The sequence below is a fragment of the Cebus imitator genome, unplaced genomic scaffold (genome assembly GCF_001604975.1).
Source record: "Cebus imitator isolate Cc_AM_T3 unplaced genomic scaffold, Cebus_imitator-1.0 Scaffold74, whole genome shotgun sequence".
Classification (NCBI taxonomy): Eukaryota; Metazoa; Chordata; class Mammalia; order Primates; family Cebidae; genus Cebus; species Cebus imitator.
The window spans coordinates 5,859,658-5,868,694 of NW_016107389.1; the positions used below are offsets into that span (position 1 = coordinate 5,859,658).

General features: G+C 41.8%; 1 protein-coding gene and 1 pseudogene across 1 annotated transcript in view; both read right to left on the minus strand.

Annotated features, from left to right (window-relative positions):
* ADAM10 (ADAM metallopeptidase domain 10) overlaps positions 1 to 9,037 on the minus strand; it is a 172,728-nt gene that overhangs the window by 106,743 nt on the left and 56,948 nt on the right. The window lies entirely within an intron of this gene.
* On the minus strand, positions 100 to 1,881 carry LOC108306814 (annotated as a pseudogene).

A 9,037-nucleotide genomic window follows, 5' to 3' on the forward strand; every position in this document is an offset into this window, starting at 1 on the left:
TGTTGACCAGGATGGTCTCGATCTCTTGACCTCGTGATCCACCCGCCTCGGCCTCCCAAAGTGCTGGGATTACAGGCTTGAGCCACCGCGCCCGGCCCTCAACTTTAAGATTTCTTTCATGAGCCTGCAGAGGTTCTCAAACTTTACCTTACTCTCCTCCACTTTCTTCTTCTCCTACTCATTCTCAGGTAGCTCCAGACACTGCTTGGTAACTGAAACCAGGCTCTTACTATCAAAATTCCTTAACTGCTGCACACAGCATTCGTCAATAGGCTCAGTCATATATACTGCCTAGAAGCCCTGCTTCCAAATATCATCACAGATAGACTTCTGTGTCTCCATGCAAAAGAAGAGAGAGATGTCTTCTCATATCCAGACTGGGAGGTATGAGACCACAGCAGCTCAGACAGGTGTCACCAGTTGTCCTCATGGATTCCAAGTCATGCAATTTCAGAGAATGCCTCATCAAATTTCTTGTTATTCTCCTTGTCTTCTGCCAGCTCAGAAAACCTCAAGGTACTTCTTAACAAGGTTTTTGCAAATGACTTTCAATATTTTGCTATGCTGGAGCATTTCCCAGGAGAAATTTTGGGGCAGATTCTTAAAGTCAACCACACTATGGATAAAGCTGAGATACTCTGGTATCAACTCAGCAAAGCTGTCCATGATCAACACATGATGGCACAGAGTTGTTCATTTCCTTCTTGTTCTCAAAAAGGTCAAAGGGAGCCTGATAAGGGATGAATAGGAATGTCCTGAATTTCAACCAACCTTCTACAGGGAAGTGCCTGACTGCCAAGTGGTCTTCCCAGGCACTAGTGAGGCTTTTGTAGAATTCACCATACTCTTCCTGGGTAATGTCATCAGAGTTTCTGGTCCAAAAAGGCATGGTCTGGTTCAGTTCTTCCTGATCAATGTATTTTCTCCTTTATCTTTTTCATTTTCTTATTATTCTTAAGAATGTCATCCTCCTCATCAGAACCCACATCTTCGGTCTTGGGATTTTCTTCATAATCTTTCTTTCTCTTCCTCCTCACTTTCTCTTCCTCTGCCTCATCATCACTGATTTCCTTCTCTCATTCCTTCTCAAAATAAAGGACAATGACACAACCTATGAACTGAGAGTGCCTCTTCACTACTTCTTTAACACAGCTCTCTTCTAAGTACTCTGTCTGATCTTCAAGTTGGAGGATCACTTTGGTTTCCCTGCCAATGGGCTCACCACGATCAACATGTAAAGTGAAGGACCTCCCAGCAGAAGATGCCCAGGAAAACTGTTCAACGTCATTGTGCTTTGTGATCACTACTTTCTTTGCCACCAGGTAAGCAGAATAAAAGCCAACACTAAATTGCTCAATCGTGGAGATGTCTGTACCAGACTGAAAAGCCTCCATAAATACTTTATTAACAGACTTGGCAATGGTTCCCAAATTATTTATGAGATTAGCCTTGGTCATGCCAATGCCTGTGTCCACCAAAGACAGGATGCACTCCTAAGGGTTGGCATTGATGTCAATTTTCAGTTCTTTACCACTGTCCAATGAAGGGTCTGTCAGGCTTTCAGAACAAATCTTGTCTAAGCCATCAGAAGCATTAGAGATCAACTCCTGAAGGAAAATCTCCTTGTTGGAATAGAAGGTATTGATTATGAAAGAAATGAGTTGGACAATTTCTGCCTAAAAGGCAAAAGTCTCTACCTCCCCATCTCCAAGGTATACCTCCTCAGGCATCTTAAAAGGAAAAGGGCCATTACAGAGCAAAGAGGACTGGATGTCCAAAATGCAAGCAGTACCAAGGCTGCATGGGGTGACTCAAGAGCTAATTCTTTTATTAAAATTTCATTCTTCAAATTACTGTATAAATTCTGCCTCCTAAATGGACCTTGCTTACCACATGTACCATAAACCTACAGTAATCAAACAGTGGCATGAAAATATAAATAGGTCAAAGAAATGAAAGACATAAGAATATACAAATAGGTCTCAACATATAGATCACGGTAATTCAATGGAGAATACTTTTTTCAAAAAATGATGCTTAAAAACTGATATCTATGTGAAAATATTACCCTTGATCCTTACCTCTATCATTAAAAAAATTAAATTGAATTAGAATACACACTTATACGTAAAACTGTAACATCTAGAAGAAAACTGACATGGCCTTGGTAGTCAATGCTCTCTTAAGAAACAAAACAAAAACCATAATAGAAAAACATTCTTTCATTAAAAGGATTTATTTGTCTGTACTAAAAATACAAAAATTAGCTGAGCATGATGGCATGCACCTGTAGTCCCACCTACTTGGGAGGCTGAGGCAGGAGGACTGCTTAACCTGAGAGGCAGAAGTTGCAGTCAGCCGAGATTGAGCCACTGCACTCCAGCCTAAAGACAGAGCAAAACTTAGTGTTAAAAAAAAATTTTTTTTTAACTTTCTGCTCACTGAGAAATAGTAAAAAAATAAAAAGCAAGCCACAGTCTGGGAGAAAACATCTAAAATACATATGGTCTGAAAAAGAACTTATATTCTGAGTATCTTTTTAAAAACTTCTCACAAGGGCCGGGCGCGGTGGCTCAAGCCTGTAATCCCAGCACTTTGGGAGGCCGAGGCGGGTGGATCACAAGGTCAAGAGATCAAGACCATCCTGGTCAACATGGTGAAACTCCGTCTCTACTAAAACTACAAAAAATTAGCTGGGCATGGTGGCGCGTGCCTGTAGTCCCAGCTACTCAGGAGGCTGAGGCAGGAGAATTGCCTGAACCCAGGAGGCGGAGGTTGCGGTGAGCCGAGATCGCGCCACTGCACTCCAGCCTGGGTAACAAGAGCGAAACTCTGTCTAAAAAAAAACTTCTTACAAATCAATAAGACAATCATTCAAAGACAGCCAACAACGTGAAAAAATACTTCACAAAGATATGCAAATGGCAAACAAGTATATGGAAACCTAGACAACATCATCAGTCAACAGAGAAATGTAAATTAAAACTAGAATAATATATTATCACATACCCTTTGGTAGAATAACATCTCCAAAAATTAGTAGGATGTTGAGTGCCTGGAACTCATACGTTGCTGATGAAAATGCAAAATGGCAACATCACTCTGGAAAACTGTTTAGCACTGTCTTATAAAGTCAAACATAAAAACCAGGCCAGACACAGTGGCTCATGCCTATAATCCCAGCATTTTGGGAGGCCAAGACAGGTGGATTGCTGAAGGTCAGGAGTTTGAAACCAGCCTGGCCAGCATGGTGAAACCACTTCTCTACTAATCATACAACAACTTGCCAGGTGTGGTGGTAGGTTCCTGTAATCTCAAAGATTTGGGAGGCTGAGGCAAGAGAATTGCTTGAACCTGGGAAGGAGGAGGCTGCAGTGAGCCAAGATCTCGACACTGTACTCCAGCCTGGGAGAACAAGACTCCATCTCAAAACAAAAACAAACAAACAAACAAACAAAACCTTATGACCCAGTAATTCTACTCCAAGAAGAAAGAAAACATAAAGCATATGACCACAGAAACAAGTGAACACAAATGTCCACAGCAGCTTTATTTATAATAGCCAAAAATTGAATATAACTTAAATGTCCATCAATAAGTAAAGAGAAATAAAGATGTATTCATATAATGTCAAACTACACAGCAATGAAAAAAAAGCCAACTACTGAAAATATGCAGTTTGGTTAAGACACAAAAAGAATGCACAGAGTCTAATTCCATTGATATGTAATACTAGAACAGTAAAAATCTGTCTATAGTGATAGGAAGCAGATCAGCAGTTGCCTAGGGTGTAGACTAACAGTAAAAAGTAATGAGGGAATTTTGTGATATGATGAAAACATTCTATATCTTTATTTCAATGGCAGTTACCTAAGTATATACATTTGTCAAAAGTGCACTCCAACTATATCCTGACATGAATATATTTTATGTAAATAAGGGTCAATAACATACATTTACTAGCTTCAAAATTGTGTCCGTTTTTTAACATTGGGTATTTTCTCTTTTCCTTAATTTCATGTCAGTCTCGGCACCCTTTTATTTTGAGGCTCTACTCACATTCCTCTTGCCAAAAAACTCCTAGGGCTTCTCAGGTACTGTGACAAGGACTCTAGGCTTTTGCCTTGAAGCCATAAGGACCTAAGCTACTGCAGTAAGTAATCAAAAAAGCCAAATACATCTTTTAAATGAGAACCCCACAAACTTAAAAATAGACTCTCCTGAACAAACAAGTATCCTGCCTCAATTTTTACTGCCTATTGTGTATTTTTGTAAAATCACTTTTGCAAACTGATAGAAATTTCTAGACCATATATGTGATTATAAATAGATTATTTTTATAAAGGATACTATTTTGAAAAAACATTAACTTATAATATCTACATTTACATTTACTATAAAAATGCTATTTCAAAAACAGCATCGTCATTAAAAGGAATATTTATCATTTCAGATTTATTATTCAGCAAAATTATACCTAAAACCATTGTAAGTGAAAGCACTAATATTCCAGATGGAAAAAAAAAAATTGAGGGCAAAAGCTACAAAAAGACATTTAAGTTTTAATATAAAAACATTCTGGCTGGGCGCAATGGCTCATGCCTGTAAACCCAGCACTTTGGGAGGCCAAGGAAGATGGATCATTTGAGTTCAGGAGTTCAAGACCAGCCTGCCCAACATGTTGAAACCCTGTCTCCACTAAAAATACAAAAATTATGTGGGGCGTGGTGGTTCTCACCTGTAACCCCAGCACTTTGGGTGGCCAAGGTGGGTGAATCACCTGCAATCAGGAGTTTGACCAACATGGTGAAACCCTGTCTTTACTACAAATACAAAATTAGCCAGGTTTAGTGGTGCATGCCTGTAATCCCAGGTACTTGACAGGCTGAGGCAGGAGAATAGCTTGAACCTGAGAGTGAGCTGAGATTGCACCACTGCACTTCAGCCTGGGCAAGAAGAGTGAAACTCTGTCTCAAAAATAAAAATAAAAAAATTAGCTAGGCAGTAGTGGCGCATGCTACTCCCAGCACTTTGGGAGGCTGAGGCAGGAGAATCACCTAAGCCCAGGAGGCAGAGGTTGTGGTAAGCCAAGATTGCGCCACTGCACTACAGTATGGGTGATAGAGGCCCTGTCTCAGAAAAAGAAAGAAGAACAATCTATGCTACAAGCCCTTCCCAAAGAAATGCTTATATATCTATTAAGTACGAGCTAGAAAAACAACTCAGAAATAACAGAGAGAAGTTAGGAACGCTTGAAGTAGGCCCCTACCAACCTTCAAACCTTGTTATTGATTTCTCTTTTTTTTTTTTTCCTTTTTGAGAAGGGGTCTCGCTCTCTCTTGCCCAGGCTGGAGTGCAAGAGCACGAGCTCAGCTCACTGCAACCTCTGCCTCCCAAGATCAAGTGATTCTTCCACCTCAGCCTCCCAGGTAGCTGGGATTACAGGCACCCACCATCATGTCCAGCTAATTTTTGTGCTTGTGTAGAGATGAGGTTTCACCATGCTGGCCAGGCTGTTCTCGAACTCCTAATCTCAGGTGATCTGTCCGCCTCAGCCTCACAAAATGCTGGGATTACAGGCATGAGCCGCCATACCTGGCCAATACTGATTTCATAAGAAGAAAATCATCTCACGCTGACAAAGGGAGCTGCCTGGAGACTACATGATGACCTTGCTCCACTGAGGGAGCTCATGAAGAGTCCCATCCACTCCTAAGTCCTAAACAGCTATAGCAAAGCACATTTTGAGAGCCAAGTCCCAAGATTGTATCCTGCCCTGAGGCCAAACAGCCCCTCCATCTCCAAATCCCTGAAGTTCACTGACATCCCCCACCTACAGCCACTGTTGTGATCAGATGCTTCCCCCAAGCCAAACTGTAAACCACGGGCAACCCCAATGCCCACAGCAGCAGAAATGCTGTGCCTTTTCATGTGCCCAAAGAGGCCTAAGGATAGACTGATAGAGGCCCACCACCCAAAGCCACCACTCCTGCTTGCTGCTGCCATTGGTGCTAAAGTACAAACCATTGACAGTGACCCTACTGCCCCAAGTAGTGGAGCTACTACACCTTTACAAGTGTCCTGAGGAAGGGCTACCCCACCCACAGCTGCTACATGGGGCCCAAGGACCTAGTCATCAGCTGACTGCCTATGTCTGGTGCCACTGAAAGCAACCCTTCCCTAGCCAGTAGCAGGGCCCCACTCGAGCACTCCACTGGGGCCATGGGGATCACCCCACCCCTGCCTATCTCAGTCAACAGCTGCACACACCACTAGTGGGCCTGAGTACAGTTCTACCCAGTCCCCTTCACCACCGTTAACATGTGAACGTTTCTCCTAGGGGCCTGAGCTTTAGCGCACCCAACCAGCCATTACACACCACAGCTGGCCCCCAACCACATGCAGGCCTAGGGACTGACCTGCCCAGCCGCTGTAGATATCAGCATTGCAGATATCAGCACAAATCACCTGGAAAACAGAGGGTTTTCCCACCATCAACCATGCCACATGCGCTGCCCAGTGGCCTGAGAATCTCCCCACCCAATTAGCCAACCACTGCCCCTACCAACACTCAAGCTCGTCACCTGGAGGCCCAATAATTAGCCCACCCAGAACTGCTAACACCAGTGGCAGCATATGTTACCCTGACGCCCAAGAACAGGCCCACCTGGTGTCCTTGTCCCCAGCTAAGCCTCATCACAGACTCCACTAACAAATCAAACCCTACATCACTGAGAAAATCAGAGGCACTACTAACACTGTACACAGCCAAATAATTTATACAGAGACTATACTATGTGTATACCCAGATCAATGCCAAAATGCCCTACCCAACCAACATCATAAGTATATTCTCAGGAAAAAGCTCTCCCCTAAGAAAGCAAAGTCAAATAACTGGAAGAAGTGACTGTTACACCATATGTGCAGATTTCAAACTAAGGACCCAAGAAACATGATAAAGCAAGGAAATATGACCTCTAAAGTAACACAATAATTCTGCAGCAATAGATTCCAATGAAAAAGAAATTTATGAGATCCCAGAAAAAGAATTCAAAATAATATTTAAAAAGCTAAGTGAGATACAGTACAGAGACACAATAGCAAGAAATCATAGAATTCAGAGTATGAATGAGAAATTTACCAAAAAGACAGATATCACAGGGCCTGGCTCACATCTGTAATCCCAGCACTGTGGATCGCTTGAACCCAGGAGTTCAAGACCGGCCTGGGCCACATGGCAAAACCCCATCTCTACAAAAATAAAAATAAAAAAATTAACCCAGTGTGGTGGCATGCACCCATAGTCCCAACTACTCAGGAGGTTGAGGTGGGAGGATCACAACAGCCAGGAAAGAAGAGGTTACAGGGAGCCAAGATTGCACCAATGCACTCTAGCCTGGGCAATAGAGTGAGACCTTGTCTCAAAAAAAAAAAAAAAAAAAAAAAAAAAAAAAAAAAAAAAAAAAAAAAAAAAAAGGTATCATAAAAAAGAATCAAATGAAAATTCTGGAAGTAAAGAATTCATTGAATGAAACACAAGATACTTTCAAAAACTTCAACAACAGACTAGATTAAGCAGAAGAAAGAATTTAAGAACTTTAAGACAGGTATTTTGAAATATACAACAACATAAAAATAAAGAAGAATAAACACAGCATATATGACATATAGACACCACAAAGTGACCAAATATTCAAATTTTCAGTGCCCCAGAAGGTGAAGAAAAAACAAAAGGGATAGAAAACCTATTTAACAAAATACGAGCTGAAAACTTTCCAAGTCTAGAAAGCAATTCAGACATCCAGATATAGGAATCTCAGAAAACCTCAAGTAGATACAACTCAAAAAGGTCTTTGCCAAGGTACATTAGAGTCAAACTGTAAAAAGTCAAAGATGAAGTGAGAATTCTAAAAACAGTAACAGAAAAGCATCTGGTCACTTACAAGGGAACCCTCATCAGACTAACAGCAGATTTCTCAGCAGAAACCTTACAGGCCAGGAAAAAATGAGATGACATATTCAAAGTGCTAAAAGAAAAAAATACCTGGCAGCCAAGAATACAACCAGGAAAAATATCTTTCAGAAACGAAGGAAAGTTTACCACACAAGCAAAAACAGGCAATTTGTCACAACTAGACCAACTGTACAAGAAATGCTCAAGGGAATTCTGCATCTGGAAGCAAAAAGATGACAATCACCATCATGTAAACACACAGAAGCATAAAGCTAACTGGTAGAGCAGATACACAAATGAGAAAAAGAAGTCAAATGTTACCACTACAGAAAACCACCAAAGGAACAAAGAATAGACAGACTGGGCACAGTGGCTCACATCTGTAATCTCAGCACTTTGGAAGGCCAAAATAGGCAGGTTACTTGAATCCAGGAGTTTGAGACCAGCCTGGGCAACATGGCAAAACCCCATCTCTACGAAAAATTTTAAAAATTAGCCAGGCATGGTGGTGTACACCTTTAGTTCCAACTATGAGAGGCTGAGGTGGGAGGATCACCTGAGCCTAGGAGGTCAAGGCTACAGTGAGCCATTTGTGATTGCACCACTGCACTCCAGCCTGGGCAACAGAGCAAGAGAGCATCTCAAAAAAAGTCAAAGAAAACCAAAAAATATATAAAACAACCAGAAATTAATAAAATAGCAGGAATAAGCCCTCATATACCTTGACTGTAAAAAGATTAAACTTTCTGCTTCAAAGATAAAGATTGGCTAAGTGGATAAAAGAAACATGATCCAACTATATGTTGCCTACAGGAAACTCACCTTACCTGTAAAGACACATACAGACTGAAAGTAAAGAGATGGAGGTCGGGTGCGGTGGCTCAAGCCTGTAATCCCAGCACTTTGGGAGGCCGAGGTGGGTGGATCACGAGGTCAAGAGATCGAGACCATCCTGGTCAACAAGGTGAAACCCCGTCTCTACTAAAAATACAAAAAATTAGCTGGGCATGGTGGCGCATGTCTGTAGTCCCAGCTACTCAGGAGGCTGAGGCAGGAGAATTGCCTGAACCCAGGAGGCGGAGG